A 17,193-nucleotide genomic window follows, 5' to 3' on the forward strand; every position below is an offset into this window, starting at 1 on the left:
CACGTAGCAGCCTGCAGATGTCCGGCAGGGGCACACCAGACAAGAACACTGTGGTAGCAGCGATCGCTCTGGTTGAATGGGCTCTCGGACGGCCGGGCAACGGTCGGTTTGCCAACTGGTGACAGTGCATGATGCAGGTGGAGAGCCATCTGGAAATGGAAGCCTTTGAGAGGGCCTTCTCCCTTGGTTCACAGGTCCAAAGTTTACGAACAGCTGTGATGTCTTCCGAAGACTCTTTGTGCGGTCCATGTAGAACTTCATCGCTCTAGCCACATCCAGCGAGTACAAAGTCCTCTCACCTGGTGACGGGGGAACAAAACAGTAATACCAAGGGCTTGTTGAGATGGAAGTCCGACGGCACCTTGGGCATGAAGGAGGGGTGCGTCCTCAGCACTACCCTCGTCTCGTGGAATGTCAGGTTTGGAGGTTTACAGGAGAGGGCCTGGATCTATCCCACTCGTCGTGCGGAGGTGATGACCACAAGAAACGCAGTCTTCCACGACAGGAACTTCAATGGTGCCAAATGCAGAGGCTCGAATGGCGGCCCCATGAGCCTGGTCAGCACCACGTTGAGCTCCCACGCCGGGGCCAGAACCTTCACTGGCGGGAACGATCGGAACAGTCCTTTCATGAACTCCTTCACCAGGTGATGAGACCATAGAGATGACCGCCCCAGAGTTCTGGTGTAGAGGGAGATAGCCGCCAGATGGATCTTGATGGAGGCATGTGCCGCACAGGGTTAATCTTCTGTTCACGGCACTAGACAGAGAACCTCTCCCATTTGTGTCCATAGCACTTGAGAGTCGAGGGCGCCCTGGCCTTTGCAAGCACCTCCTTGCAGTCCGCTGGGATATCGTACCCTCTGAACTCTAGTGCTGCAAGAGCCAGGCCTGCAGGTTCAGCGATCCTGGGTCGTGATGGAGGATGGTGCCTCCTTCCCTGGCGAGGAGATCCGCGTCCGTCGGTAGTTTGACCAGGGGGACGCTGCCATGTCCAGAAGGTCCGGGAACCAGATCTGCCTCGGCCACGCCGGTGCGACGAGGATCATCCTGCACCGGGACCATATGAGTTGACTGATGAGTCGCAGCAGCAACTGCAACGGCGGGGGAACGCATACAGGAACAGGCCGTCCCAGGGGAATGAGATGGCATCGCCCATACTCCCTGGCTAGGGAAACCTGCTGGCGAACCTCTGGCACTTGGCGTTCGTCGCTGTCGCAAATAGGTCGATCTGGGGATTGCCCCATCGTCGGAATAGGAGATCCACTTGATTTTGCCGAAGTTCCCACTCGTAGCACGAGCACAGCTCCCTGCTGAGTGAGTCGGCAATGGTGTTCTTTATTCCTGCCAGATGGAAGGGCACCAGGAACATCCCCTGGGCAACGGTCCAGTGCCAAAGATCCTGCGCTTCCTTGGATAGGGCTGGGGATCTGGTGCCCCCGGCTTCCTGAATCGTGGTGGTGTTGTCGGTGAAGACCCTTACCACCTTGGGACGGAAGGAACGACCTGAGGGCCCAGAACACGGCTCGGAGCTCCAGCATATTGATATGTAGTGACCTCTCCTCTGGGAGCCAAAGGCCTCTTGCGTTGAGATCTCCGGTGTGTGCTCCCCATCCTTCCAGGGAGGGGTCCGTCGTTTCCTGATGTGCCGGGGTCTGGAAGTCCATGCCCGCCGCTAGATGCGCGCAGGTGCCCTACCACCGGATCGCTTGGCGGAAAGTCTCGTTGAGTGAGATCCTGTCTTCAAAGCTGCCCGCCGCTTGCATCCAATGGGCGTCGAGGAACTCCTGCAGTGGATGCATCGGCAACCTGCATAGGCGTACGAGGTAGATGCACGAGGACATCACGCCGAGTAGGGACTTGATGGACCTCACCCTGGCCACATCCATGGTCAACAGCCGTTGTAGCTTGCCCAGGATGGCTTTCATCCTCTCCTCCGACGGCGAGGCCAATCGTGCCACTGTGTCGAGTCTGGCTCCCAGGAACAGGGCGTCTTGCGACGGTACCAAGTGGGATTTCGCGAAGTTGATTGAGAATCCCAGATTCGTGAGCAGTTGGACGGTCTTCGCTGTGTGATCGACGGCGAGTTCCCTTGACTTTGCTCGGATGTGCCAATCGTCCAGGTAGGGGTAGACGTGGATCCCCTGCAGGCGGAGCCGCCCCGCCACTGGTGCCAGGCCCTTGGTGAAGACCCTGGGCGCCGACTTCAATCCGAAGGGAAGGGCCTTGAACTGATAGTGTCGCCCTTAGACCAAGAATCGTAGGAACTTTCGATGTCCTTTGAGAATGGGGATGTGGAAGTAGGCATCCTCCAAGTCCAGCGACAATAGGAAGTCACCTTCCTCGAGCTGTCCCAGCACGTGCTGTAGGGTGACCATCCGGAATTTCTGGGACTTGATGCATTTGTTTAGACGGCTAAGGTCCAGGATGGGTCGCCAACCGCCGGTCTTCTTTCGAATGAGGAAGTACCGCGAGTACACTCCGGAGCCCCAGGGCCTCTTCGGGACGAGTTCTATCGCACCCTTTTTCAGCATTGCTCGTACCTCCAGAAGTAGCTGTGGGACGTGGTTTTCCTTCCTGGCCACAGGTGGTAGACGGGGGCACTTTCTTTGGAACTCCAGAGTGTGCCCGTGGGCCAGCACGTCCAGTACCAAGCGATCGGTGGAGATGGACTCCCACACGCTGCCGAAATTCGCCAGCCGGCCTCCCACCGGGGTGCTTCGGTGGGGGCCCGATGCTGCGGCCGGTTCAATCCTGCTTCACCGAGGCCTTCGCGCCTTGGCCTCCTTGGCGACTACTTCCTCCGGCCTTGCTGCGGCCTCTGTAGGCCTCCTGCGACGATGAACGGGCCGCTTGGCGGTACGACGAGGAACCGACACCAAATCCTTTGGAGGCACCTTGAGACTTGCCTCCGGAGGTCCGAAAGGGCGGCCATCGTCGATGGAGAGAACCCACGCCCGGGCCGTCTCTGTGTCCGCCTTGATGGCCTGCAGTGACTCGTCCACTGCCTTGCCGAACAGAACAGGTTGTTCCCGTCGAAGGGCATGTCCAGTACCCGGGTCTGCACATCCTGCCGGAAATCAGTGGCCTTAAGCCAACCGCGCTGGTGAAGGCAAACACTGTTACCCATTTGGCGAAAGCCGGTGTCGGCAATGTCCATGGCCACCGTGATGGCATGGTCTGAAGCCACCTCGCCTTCCTGCAGGATTTCAAGTGCTTCTGCCCCCTTGTTTGCTGGGAGGAAATCCACGAGGGCAGCGATCTTCAACCACAGCTTCCTGTAGTAGCGGGCCACGATCGCGAGGGCGTTGGCCACTTTGATGGTTGTCACCGCCGACGAGATGACTCGTCGCCCCATGACGTCCAGCTTCTTCCCCTGGCCGTCAGGCGGGGAAGTTGAAGTTGATCCCGTCGCCCCTGCCGATTTCTTCTTGGCTGCTGTGGAGACCACCGAATCCGGGGACGGCTGAGCTCTGAGGCACATCGGGGTGGAATCTGGGACCCGGTACTTCTTCTCATACCGGTCCCTCTTCGCAGGAGCTGTGGATGGATTCTTGAGTAGCAACAGTCCTTCGTCCCAGATGTCGTCTAATAACGGTACTGAGAGGACGGTCTTCCTCTTGGCCTCCCGTTGCTGGTAGAGGAAACCCTCCTTCTGTTCTTCGGGGCAAAGTTGGAAGAGCTCCGAAGCCCTGGCGATCATGGCGTGGAAAGAGCCAATTTGGTCAGGAGGGGAGGCCCGGGCAGGAGGTGATGGGAGATCCGTCCCGTCGTCACCACTGTCGTCCATCCCCATCGTCGCCATCTCCGTTCCCATCTCATCCCTCGGTGGGGGGGAAGGAGGTGAGGGCTGGAAAGGAGGGGGAGGATAGATCTGCCTCCGCTTGTTCGGTGGGCTTCCCAATGGTCCAGGCGCCGCTGGATCGTCCACTGGGGTTAAGGGCAACCTTATCCTTATCTCTGTACACAGGGCCTGGATAGCCATCAAGATTGCTCCCGAGTTCTCCTGTGGCATAGGCACCGGCTGCGATAGGATCGACGGCTGGGGAGTAGGATCCTCCGTCTCCTCCACGATCCGTGGCTCCTCGTCGGCTCCACCGTCGCTTTCGACGTCTGCCTCGTTGGGATCCCTCCCGTAGGACCAGACTTCCTCGAACTTCTTGTCCAGGATCTTTGTGACGCCAGCCAGCTCATCTTCAGAGGTGGTATCTGTGTCCGTTATGTCTACCGTGCACCCCCCCCCCCCTCTTCCTCCACCTGAGGTTTCACAGGCGTCTTATCGATAGGCTGAAAAGAGGATTCCCTCCATGGTGGCAGGGAAACTCTAGGCCCGGAAGTCGTCTCCACTGGGGTAGACTCCACAGGCTTTGCCAGGGCCACCACGACTCCTTTGATCGAGGCCTTAGCTGGGTGAATCAGGGCCTTTGCGACTTTGGGTGCGCCTGAGGCCTTCACCTTGGGGGGGCGGGGGCGCTGCCTCGCTCTCCCTCGGCTGCTGCCGTTGGGATCAACCGGGGCTTCTCCCGAAGCTTACCCGGGTTCTCTGACTTCCTCTTCACCGAGCCAGAGTGTTGGCTCGTGGTTGATGGCGTCAGTGACATCGCTCACTGCCTGGCAGCCAAGGAGCCTGAACCATCAGCGCTCCCGTTGCCCCCGAACTCGCGGTGCTTTGCCTTTTGTTGGGCCCCCATAGCCGGAGCGCCCTCAAAGGTCGTAGAAGACCGCTCGAACTTCCTCTTCTTCTCACCTGCTGATGGGCTCCTACCCTGCAGCCAGTTGGTGAGCCGAACGCAATGATCCTTCATTGTCCGTTTGAACATGTTCTTGCAAAATGCACAGTCCTTCTCCATGTGTGATTTGTCCAAGAGTACTCATCTTCCTTGAAGACATTCTGTAATCCGCATCCAGGGCAGCTCCTGAACAGCTTGGATCCAGGCGTCGTGATTCCTTTGTCCTGGGCCATGTCTACGCGGGGAAGGCCTCAAAGATCTTCCGGAATCCTCCAAGAAGCGACAAATCGACAAAAATTCATCCTTGAGGGGCGTAGAAAATTCCGAAACGGGTCGCCGTTGATCGGAAGTACAATTGGTGGAGCTTGAGGCTCGATTGACCGAAAAAATAATAGTAAACTCTTCAAAAATAAAAAATAAATCGCAAAACGCAGAAAAAGCTCGAGAGCTATAGCACGAGGACTCCCAACACTTGAACGTGCGGTAAAAATCTGAAGATGGCTGCCAGAGGAGGGGCTTAGGTAGAGGGCAGTCATTGGCTGGGGCAGTAAGACCCAGAGACCAGTGATTGGGTACTAGTAGAAAGATAGTTCAGAAACGAAACTGAAACTAATTTTTTCTTTACCGAAGATTCCCAGCCTGACGACGGGGAATATTCAAATGGATTGTGTCCTCAAACGTATTCCACATCTTTGACAGACTCCCAAAGCAGTATCAGTGAATGGAGGAGGGAGAAGACTTTAGAATACCCAATCAGATGGCAGAATAAAAGCACTGCTTTACCAAAGGCCATATCCTGACCATGGAGCGTATCCAGGGAGTAATGCTTGACAAAAGGTGTGGATGAAGACCACGTTGCTGCATCACAAATATTCTTAATCGGAACTCCCTGCTGCAGGGCTGTGGATGTAGCCACGCCCCTAGTGGAGTGAGCTCGCAATCCCTCAGGAGGGTCCTTGCCCACCAATCTGTAGCATTCAGTAATGGCACGGATAATCCACCTGGACAAAGTCTGTTTGGTAACAGCCTGGCCCAATCGGTGTCCAGTGTATCCCAGGTGTCCAGTGTACCCCACAAAAAGCTGGTTATCCACTATGACCCTGGACATCCTGGAAATATAAAAGCTCAAAGCTCTCCTAGGGTCCAACCTATGGAGTCTCTCCTCTTCCTTATCAGGATGAGGGGGAGGATAGAAAGCAGGAAGCACCACTTTCTGGCTCAGATGAAACTCGGACACTACCTTAGGTAGGAAGGACGGACGTACCCTCAGTACACCCTATCGTTGTGGAACACAGTAAAGGGTGGCTTAGACGAAAGGGCCTGCAATTCACTCACTCTGCGAGCAGATGTAACTGCAACCAAGAAAACTGTCTTGAAAGACAACAGTCTCAAAGGACAAGAGTGCAGTGGTTCAAACGGAGCACCCATCAGGAATTTCAAGACTAAATTTAGATCCCAAACCGGCACCTGAAACGGGGACAGCAGGAACACATTTGTGAGCCCTTTTAGAAACTGGGAAATCAAAGGAATCTTAAAATAAGAACATTCTTTAGACGAGCGCTTGAAAATAGACAGCGCCGCCAGGTAACCTTTAATGGTACCCACTTGAAGACCCCTGTGGGCCAAAGAAAGCAAGAAAGAAAGAACCCTCGGAATGGAACACTGAAAAGGATCGACATTGTGTCCTCTGCACCAGTCGCAAAACGTACGCCAACGGCAACAGTACAGGGAGTTGGAAAGCAACACCTCCATCACGTCATCTGGGAGGTCCCAATCCTTATATCACAACCTTTCAGAAACCAAGCGCGAAGGTTGAGAGTCTTGACCTCTGGATGGAGAACTCGCCCCCCCCTCGCGAGAGAGAGAGAGAGAGAGAGAGAGAAGATCCTCTTCTGTGGGGAAGATGGCCTGGAGGGCAGATGGACATTTCTAGAAGGTCCGGGTACCACGGTCTCCTGGCCCAATATGGAGCAATGAGGATCATGTGAGATCCAAACCTCTGCAACCTCCTTAGCACCTGAGGAATGACGTGGACTGGAGGAAATGTCTACAGAAGTGGGAATGACCAATCTATGACGAATGAGTCCCCTAAGGCTCCTCTCGGAGGAAATTCCCTTGAGCAAAATCTCTTGCACTTCCGGTTGGCACCGGTCGCAAACAGATCAACTTGAGGGGTTCCTCAATGGGCAAAGATCTCCAGAAGGACTTCCTCACCCAACTCCCACTCGGTGGAGACTGTGCTCTGCCTGCTCAGAGCGTCCGCCGCTGTATTCTCCTCTCCAGCTAGATGGACTACCAAGAGTGATATTCCTTGCTGTATCGCCCAAAACCAGAGCTGCATCACCTCTCTGCATAGCGGGAGTGATCCTACCCCTGCATTTTTGTTGAGGTAATGAATGGCCACTGTGTTGTCTGTAACGATCAGGACACTTCTCCTGCACAGACAGCAGAAAAAAGCCTTCAGGGCCAGCCTGATGGCCCTCAGCTCCAACAGGTTGATGTGGCGTTTGGACTCCGACAGAGACCAAGGACCGCTGGCGGTCAGATCGTCAGCATGCCTCCCTATCCTGTGAGGGAAGCGTCCGTCACCACCGTCACCTCTGGCCACAGTTGCCAAAACGGCTCCCCATTCATCAGATTCCCTTAGCTGGCCCACCACAGAAGATCCTGCGAGACAGAGAGTGGAATCTGAATGGGATCTGACATCTTGCCTGAGAATTGCGACCACTGCATCTTGAGAACCCATTGAAGGGATCTCATCCACAGTTGGCCTCAGGAACCAGAAAAATGCAGGATGCCATTAGGCCGAGCAAGCTTAAGAATTCTAAAGCCGGAAGACCCTTGGCCCGTTGAAATTTGTTGACCATCTGTACAATGTGATGAGCCCTCACCTGGGAAGGCGAGCACTTCCCCAAGGACGTGTCCAACACAGCCCTGATGTACTGGAGCTGTTGGGAAGGTGTCATATACGACTTCTTGAAATTGAGAGAGAAGCCCAGCTTGTGAGGGAAGCGGCAGGTGAGGCTGAGATGATCCAAAGCTTGTTCGGGAGAACACGCTCGATCAACCAGTCGTCAAGGTCAGGGTAGACGCGAACCCGCCTCCTCGCCTGAGATATGCTGCCACCACCAACATTAGCTTGGTGAAGACCCTTGGGACGGAGGTCAATCTGAATGGCAGGACCTGAAACAAAGTACGAGTTGCCAGTCGCAAACCTCAGGTATTCTCTGTGCTTTGGATGAATCGGCACATGAAAATAAGCACCCTGTAGGTTCAGAGCCACCAACCAATCCTGAAGTCGAAGGGCCTGAAGGACCTGAGAAAAAGAGTGACCATCTTAAACTTGTCCTTCCTGAGGAACTTGTTCAACCAACGAAAGTCCAAGATGGTTCTCAGTCCCTCGTCTTTCTCTGGAATAAAAATAATATGGGGTGTATACCATCCCTTGTTCCTCTCCTCCACAGGCACTAGTTTTATAGCGCCTTTCTCCAGCAGGGTCGAGATTTCCTGCACAAGGAGAGGATCTGGAAGCTTCAAAAACAGATTCCCGGTGGATTGTTGTGAGGCCGTTTTAGGAAGGCAAGGCAGAAGCCGTGGGCTATTGTATCAAGAACCCACGCATCCGAAGTAAGCTCCCCATTCTTTGAGATGCTGAGACATTCTGCCCCCAACCGGCGAACAATGGAACATGGCCTTATAGCTGTTTCGGAGCGGCTGTGGCAGCGCCTGAAGGCAAAGAGGCAGCTGCCTGAGTTGCTTTGGCACTTCTATTTCCCCGACCACCAGGGGTACCTTTACGGTGGCCCCTTTGATTAGTGACTCCTCTTGTTCTGCCAAAAGAGGTGTAGTAACGAAAGGAGCCCCCTCTCCACTGTTGTCCCCTACGACGAAAAGGCAGAGGTTGACGCAAAGCTGCACCCAAAGATTTAGAAGCAGCTTTTGAGGTCTGCAACCTCTCAAGGCTCTCGTCAGCCTTGCTGCCAAACAAATGAGAGCCATCAAAGGACATGTTCAGAAGACGGGCCTGCACATCCGGAGCAACACCCAACTTCTGCAACCACGCAAACCTGTGTATCACGGTGCTCAAAGTCATGGACCGGATAACACTATCAGCTGTGTCCAACCCAGACTGAAGGGATTCACACACGGCATCCTTGCCATCCAGCACAAGAGCAAGGAACCCATCCCTTTCTTCCCCCTCAGGGAACTGCTCAGCCGCTAGAGAGACACAACTGTGTGTGAAAACCTTGCCAAGGCACAAGTTTAGTTGTCCGACTTCAGCACCATACTCCCAGCAGAAAATACCTTGCGTGCCCAACCATCGAAGCGCTTGTCATGCCTATCAGGAGGGATGGTAAGGTACGCCGCCTGCCTCGAGGTGGCTGTAGCCGCCTGAACCACCAAACTCTCGGGAGTGGGGTGAGTGGATAGGTAGCTGGGGTCGCTACTGGATGGGTGGTATTTCTTAGTTAACGACTTGTTGACTGCCGGAGAGCCTCCGGGGTCTGCCAAGTAGCCGCCATCCTTTTTGCAATGCCAAATGAAACGGCAACACTGGGTCAGTGGACGGACCCTGATCCAAAATATCAGTCAGGTCATCCTGATGGAATGCAACCGGAGGACCGGACCACCTGAGATATTCTGTAACTCTAGACATCAACCTCCTATAGGAGGATTCAGCATGAGCCCCAGGCTCTGGCCTACCAAACTCCACCTCAGGAGATGTGTCAAGGCCACTGGCATCATGCAACGACTGATGCAACTCCTCCAACTGACTGTCTTCAGAAAAGACCATGTCGGGAGCCTGATGAGTTTCAACAGGCTCAAACTCCATATCTGACCTCCCCTCATCCTCAAATGTCATGCAGAGAATGAAAGTACTCCTTCCTAGGGACAGGAGCGGCCCTGGAGTCCACAACAGGCCTCACCGTCTTGGATAAAGCCTTTCTCGGAGGATCCACAGTACTAGGGGCCACCACCGGCAAATTCCGGCCAAATTGCCCCGAAGGCGTCGAGGGCACTGATGGCTTCGGCGTCGACAACAGTGCCGAAGGCTCCGAGGGCTGGATCGAAGGCAAAGCTCCGACAGCCGTACTCGACGGACACAGCGGCGATGGTGTTGACGCCGACCTTGAGCCCTTAGCCGATTTCTGTGGTTTCGCTGGGGACGAAGACCGTGACCTGGATCTGGCACGTCTCCGACGATCCACCGGAGCCTTGTCCGAATGGGACCGCGACGGTTCCCGATGTTTATCGCGTGACTGCTAGGGTCCGAAGGCGCGCGAGCATCAGACCAAGACCATTCCCTGCCGGCTTCTTCTGAAGGCGTGGGGGAACTGTGCCCTGGGATTGAAAAATCGTCAGAATTTGCTCCCTGAATTGCTCCCATTTCTCAGGGATCGAGGATTTAGTGGACAAGCCACTTTCCTCGCAGAGCCATCATCCGACGAGGACGGGGAAGGCGACCAGTGACGCCGCTTCCAGGAGTGCCGAGACGAGGAGGGCGAGTGGCGGGACCCACTCTGGGATCAAGATCCCCGGGACTCCTTCCGACGAGGAGAGTCACCCCTCAAATCGTCGGTGGAAATACCTGCAGTTTTTTGGGATTTTCGAGGTTTAGAAACCCGACCTACCTGTAATTTCCCCTTACCCTCCCGCAAGGCCTTGGTAGTCAACGACTGGCACTTCGAGCAGTCGCCGGTATCATGACTTTCGCCCAGACACCACACAAGCTGATGCAATGCGGGTCAGTAATCGACATTTTGGACTTACAGTTCCGGCATGTCTTAAAACCAGACCGCGGAGTCAGAAGGGTAGACAATGAGGACATTTTCTTCGAAGAAGATCACACGAGGCACGCCGAGTTCTTGAAGCAAACACGTTTGCAGAGCAAACTGAGGCTACGGGTGCCGTGCTTCCTATTTATAACATCTGGTGACGTCACCCTCGACGGAGGCCTTCGAGGGACATCGACCCAATGCCATCGACGCAGGACGCCCTCTGCCGAAATCTTTTTCCAAAGCAGCGTAGCTGTGGACATTACATGTCAAAGATGTGGAATACGTGGAGGACACAATCCAATTGAAACTTGGTTGTTGAAGGTAAATGCACTTGCTACAATATAACAGAGTGACCCGGCGAGACGTGATCGCCTAAATGTGATAGCGCAACAGATTGGAAAGTTACAAGTGTGAGGTTAGCGGTTTGAAGGCTCGCGCCTGATCGAGGGAAGCCAGAACTGCCTGCAGAGGAAGGTCTGAACTCCGAGGCGGGAGACCTAAGTGAATCGGGGAAAGTGATCCAAATATTTGTTTAAAAAGACATTAAGAGCTCCTGAGTGTTATAAGCTTGTAGAACAGGTAAAGTGAACTGAACTGTGATTTAAAGGCTACAGTGAACCCAACAGAGGGATGCCAAGTGAAAGCAAGGGAAAGTGAATCCCGCATTTTGATAAAGTGATTTAACAGTGGTATACAGACAGAGGTGAACCCAACTAAGGTGTATCACAAGAAAGCCAGGGAAGAGGGGAATCCAGCATGGTGATAGCTTGGGAAAAGTCTTGTGAGGCCAAGCCAAAGTCATTCATTTGAGGAATCTGGCCTTTTCTGAAGAAACTGCTTTCTGGTGCCTATAGACTCAACGGGTGCTCACAGTCATGCCATTGCTCTGACTTGTCCTGTGATGTAACGTGGGGAAGGGAGTGCAATGGTTACACAGTCCTGAACTACCGAAATCCTTTTTGACATTTCAGTTTGCACTACACTCTTTTGTTACACATCATTGTATCACACCCTTTTGTTATATAGAGTAAGAATTTGGCAATAGGTTTATTAGTATAGGCCATTTAGTTTTGACACGACACTGTTAGGTCAGCGTTTTCTTTACTTTGATGGTCATTGCTTGCTCCCATCTTAGATTTAGGTTTAGATTAGGCGTTGTTCTCACCCATATACTATTCAACAAACACCCTTGTGTTGTACTCCTTGTGTCTGTCGTACTTCTAATAACCATGCCTTCCTTACACCAGCCTCTCCCAATGTTTTATGCATTCCTGCCTTAGGGTAATGAGTGTGCCCTTGGTCTTCCCCAATCCTGGGCGCTTTCCTCTATTTTAATTTTCGTTTCAATGTCAACTAAACCACACTCCAGTTCCTTTCGGATCCTGCAGGACTTTGCCATGGCAGTCCCCCTTATCACCACTTTTAGGGCATCCCACAGTGCCCCCGTAGTACTTACACTTCCCTCATCAATACTGAAATAATCTCCCATTTGTTGCGCTAAGCCTTCCCAAAATAGACCATCCCGCAAGGCCTCAGCTACGGTCTGAGGGGAGTGGTCTCACAGCGTTCTACCCTCGCATGAGGCTGTCACAAATTCCCCAAGCTGATCTATTTGAGTCAAAACATAATCAATACGCGTATACACATCATGTACACTTGAATAACAGGAAAACTCCCTCCTCAGTCCCAAGCAGTGCCAGATGTCCTGCAACTCCAAGTCCTACATTAATGTCCTCAGGACCTTCGCAGGGGGAGATGGAGTCCCATGTTTATCATCCGACCAATCTAGCCCAGGGTACAATTCAAGTCTCCTCCCTCCCCTCCCCCCAAAATCCATGTCATTCCTCAATAGGGGGATAGCTTTTTATATAAGGAAAGGAAGAAAGTGGATGCATCCTGATTGGGGGTATAGGTCAGACAAACCCCGGTCTTATTCAGGAAACCATGTATCAGCACCAACATCCTTTCAGTGTCTGTGCAGACCTCTATTTTCCGAAAGGGCACTGTTGGGGCAAACCAGATGAGCACACCCCTAGCATACCTGGAAAAGACTGACCCAACCCCCCCTCCCATTTCCGTAAAATCTTGATGTGTCTCTCTGCGGTAAGGTGCGTCTCTTGTAGTACTGCCATCTGTCCACCCTTCCATCTCATGTATGACGCCACCCTGACTCGTTTTATGTAGTCATTCAGACCCTGGACATTCCAAGACAACATTTTAAGTACTTCTGCCATTCAGACGTCCCCAAATCTCTCCATTCCTGCCCCTCCATCTCCACTGTGAACCTCTGTTTGTTATTGTTATTTTCAATTGAGTCATGCGATAACCAGAACAACATGTATAAAACTGTAACAAACCACCCATCAGAACTCTTCTGTAGAGGCATTTCCACCATTCATTCCAGCTTTGTCCAGAACTTGGTGGATCAATACCAATCGGTATCCGCCAATTCTTCCAAGGGGAACAAGTGTTAAACTAACTTTAGGAACCGTGTGCAGGTTCAGCTTCCCAGCTTAACTGTTCCCTGCATCCAGTTCCACAAAATAGAAAAAGATAAAAAAGGGACTCAACAAAACCAGCCATGTTCGCTCTGATCCCATAATCATAGCATTCTATGGTGTCTACGCATCTAAAATGTCTTTCTAATTTCAGCATTTCTACTTCCCACAAAATATCATGCGTTAATCTTCCTCTGCCATCGGCTTCATTTTATTCATATCCATCCACGTGTTGGCCTCCTCGGGGCACCGTAAAACCAGGTCTTCCCTGAATGTATCACTTTCAGCTTTGCGTTGTACAGTAACATGCATTTCATACCCTGCTGTCATAGTCTTTCTCTCGTTGGAACAAATTGACATCTTCTTCTTTGAACTTGTAGGGCGTAGTCCGGGTAAATTGTTAGCTTGGCTGATCCTCTCTATCACCCCACACCCTCTCTCTGGAGAAGGCTAAAATCTTTTCTTTATCTCTAAAGTTCAATATCTTTGCGATGATTGATCTGGGTGGGACCCCAAGGGGCGAGGGGTATTCTGGTCAATGCTCTGCTGTTGGCTCTCTCCACTGTGAACCCTTGTGATTGTGATCCAGGACCAATTTCTTGAAGCAAGATGTTTTCCAAATATGTTTTAGTGTCTCTGCCCTCCGCCCCCTCAGGCAATCCGAGGACCCTAATATTACTTCTCTGTGCCCTCCCTTCCGCTGGGTCCTGCAGGATCTGGACCCTCTTTGTTAGTTCCTGTACTGTCCCTTGCAAGTCTTTCAGTGTAGTTGATATTTCTGTCACTTTTCCTTCTTTCTCTCCCACCCTGCTCGCTAAGTTCTGCACATCCTGCCACAAGAGACTCACATCACAATTAATTTTGTCTATGCGTGATTCCATTGACTATCTCAGGGCTGCGATAGCTTCTAGGACCCTAGTATCTGCTCCCTCTACCAGGGTCCCTTGGTTGTCCGACATTAGTTGCTCCTCATTCTCTATAGGGTCTTGTTTTTGCCCTCCTTTTTTGGCAAACGCTTCCATTTTTGTTTGCCGTGGTTTTGCAGGGGGTTTCTTCTTATTCCCCTCCGACATGAGTCTCTCCTGCACTTTTCTGTGCCTGCTTACTGTGTTGTAATTGTGTTATTTAGTGATAAGTCTCAGTGTGCCAGACCTTATTGTGCCCGCTCCAATTATGTGATGGTTCCTCCTTTCTGGAGATGCTCCCTGGTAGAATCCCCTTGTTATTGTCCCTCTCTACAGTCACTCTATCCCCACTTCCACGAGCCCCCTGGCTCTGCTTAGGCTCTGGTTGCTGTATCAAAAATGCCCTGTGCGCCCTCTCCACACTCACTGGCACCACAGGCTCCTAGTGATCACCCGACCCCTGTGTATGGCTAGCGGGGGAGAGTTATGCTACTGCTCGGGGCTCCCAGCTGCCCTGTGATTGGAAAGGGACTGAGGTAGGGGATTCACCGCTCGCAGGCCGGGACAGGGGCTGGAGGGAGGGAGGCTCGTGTCGCTCCGGTCTGCACTGCTGGTCGCACTGATGCACAACAGTCTGGTTAAGGATGGTGCACCTCTTCTATGTCCCGCTACGGACTCTGGTGTAGCTTGTAAGTGGGCGGTTGCATCCCTCACTGGGCCAAGTTCCTTGCACAGCGCGGTGCCCGCCTCAACTTTTGTTCCCCATTCTTGGCACTGCCGCTGGTCCTACTGCAGTACCTCTACGATTATCGCTCCTTTCTGCACGTTGCTCGGGGCGCAGGAGGGACCGAACTATATTTCGCCTGCAACGCTGCTCCACTGCACTTTCTCCTCTAAACCTTCAGCGTCCTCTCACTGTCTTTGGATGGCTCCCACCATTTTGGAAGCAATCAGCGCCGTTTTCTCGTTTCCACTCGGTCTGTCGACGGTCATAGAACACTGACTTTTTCAAGTCGGAAAGTGTTTCTCCTGGTCCCTCAATGTTCCATTATTGCTTGTGATCTAATTTTACTTCGTTTTCACACAGCTTGGATGATTGAAAAGCTACTCAATGCCGGATATTCATGGGCGCTCAGAACAAACGCATCCTGCTCACATCGTTGTTGGCCACGCCCCCTTGTCCATCAGGCTTTTAATGATACTGGCCCACCATTTCTAGACAAGGAATTGATTAAATACCAATGCAAGTACAATATACACTCTAGCTCTAAAGTACTGTTAAAATTGCCAGGTTTTGAAAAACCAGGGCAGGTGCTTACTCTCTGTGACAGTGTCCCAGTTATGAAAAAATCATTTGAACATTTTTTATGTCCCACCAAGTTTCTGTCTGGCGAGCTAAAAAAAAAAAGACTGCCTGTATAATAAGTTGGTTCTCTTCCTCTGCCTGCTCACACTAATAGGATTAGCACCAGGAGACCTCCAAATGGCAGAAATCTATATAAAACCTACAATAAACGCTTTGTGTGGTTAATGTGGAGGGGAATCCGGGGTGGCTCAATGCAAATTGCTGCTATGTGACAAGTCTACCATCTCAATTACACAGAATGTATACTGACCATGGCTAATGATTTCTCTGTGTATATATATGCCAAATGAGTTGGTAGTATGAACCTGGGTCTAAGCAAATGTGCTATATCTGATAAGTTATTCGTTTTCCTCCTGCTTCAAAAACCACCCAACTTTCAAAATATGGCTTATTAGTATGTTGTTTCAGCTCCCTTTGCCTTCCATTACAAGCAAAGAAGTAACTGCAAATGTGAGTGAGGGCGAGGTTTGCTTGTCATTTAAAAAAAAAATGTGAAGACGGATTGCTAGTTGGCAATATGGGGGCTAATACACAAAAATCTAAAACAAACACCCCAAAATACCTATAAAAAGGCATCATTGAGCATTATATCCCTCATTCACGTAATGGAGTTGCACAAACCAAAGACTGCTTGGCTTTGCAGTCAGTAAATATAGCAGACCAAAACTACTTGGTTCCTTGTGACATGCCAAAGGCCCAACATGATCTACATTCATTAAAGGTCATAAATGTGCTGCACCAGAATAACTATTTTTTAGAATGCTCAAAAGCAGACATTTCTGAAAAATCATTGGAAACAATGAAAAGGATTGCAAACCCGAGAAGGACAAGTGTGTTTATTACAGTCAAACACGTCAAACCAACTGACCCTGCAAATTATGGAGAAATAAAAACATCAACTAATGTGGGCTGATAAGGGGACATCAGTGAAAATGCAATTCATTAAACAGAAGTTGGTCTGATAAAAAATAATCTAGTGACTACTTTAAATATTATGTTACACTTGACCAATGGAATATTGATGATTTAATCTTCTAAAGCTTAAATTAAACTGTGGAATGCTATTATTCTGGCCCTGAAGGCCCAACAGTTGCACTCTATTGATCAAAAGACCACGTAGAAGGCACTTTGCATCAAGTATAATGTCCAACTGAACACAGAGTCTACCTACCTTAAGTCAAGCCTCCACAAGAGGGCGTGCCAGTAATACCATCCCTAGTGTGACATCCACTCTACCCATTATCCCTCACGCGTCTAGGACCCTCAGATTGTATTTTTTCTGACATGAGGTAGCATGAAGAGTAGCGTGAGTACAGATAATCCAAGGAGAGAGATAGATAGATAGATAGATAGATAGATAGATAGATAGATAGATAGATAGATAAGACTACAAGCATCCATGCGCCTTCTCTCAGAGGGGAGGAAGGGCGGGTCGCATGCGAATCTATGCAGATACAAGCATCAGACTTGTGGAATCTGCTTAGATCACATGCTGTGCATAGACTAGCGAGCCGTGTTAGAAGAAGGAGGTGGGATTTGATAAGGGTCATGAGCAAATAAATGTCTTAGAACCGCTAGTCCCACTTGAGTATCTGTCTTGGAATGGGTGTCAATGCAGTAGTGCTGAGTAAAAGTGTGAATAGAGCTCCAAGTAGCTGCTTTGCACATGGTGTCAAGGGGTACATTTGCAATGAAAGCCAGAGTGGCCCCAATGCCTCTTGTGGAGTGGGCTCTTGGCGTGAAAGGCAGAGTTTTTTCAGAAAGAGAGTAACACAGCTGGATACAGTTAACAATCCACATAGAGATGGCACCTTTAGAGACGCGATCTCCCTCTCTGCCTGTAGCTACGGAGACAAACAGCTGATCTGTTTTCCTTAGCGGTCTGGTTTTGTTTACATAGTAGAGGACCGCCCTA

The 17,193-nt window shown here is 51.3% G+C and overlaps 1 protein-coding gene across 1 annotated transcript in view; it reads right to left on the minus strand.

Moving 5' to 3' along the window:
- ARFGEF1 (ARF guanine nucleotide exchange factor 1) overlaps window positions 1–17,193 on the minus strand; it is a 1,973,034-nt gene that overhangs the window by 166,619 nt on the left and 1,789,222 nt on the right. The gene's annotated exons all lie outside the window — the stretch shown is intronic.

The sequence above is a fragment of the Ambystoma mexicanum genome, chromosome 5q, assembly GCF_040938575.1.
Source record: "Ambystoma mexicanum isolate Mex_15411 chromosome 5q, UKY_AmexF1_1, whole genome shotgun sequence".
NCBI lineage: Eukaryota > Metazoa > Chordata > Amphibia > Caudata > Ambystomatidae > Ambystoma > Ambystoma mexicanum.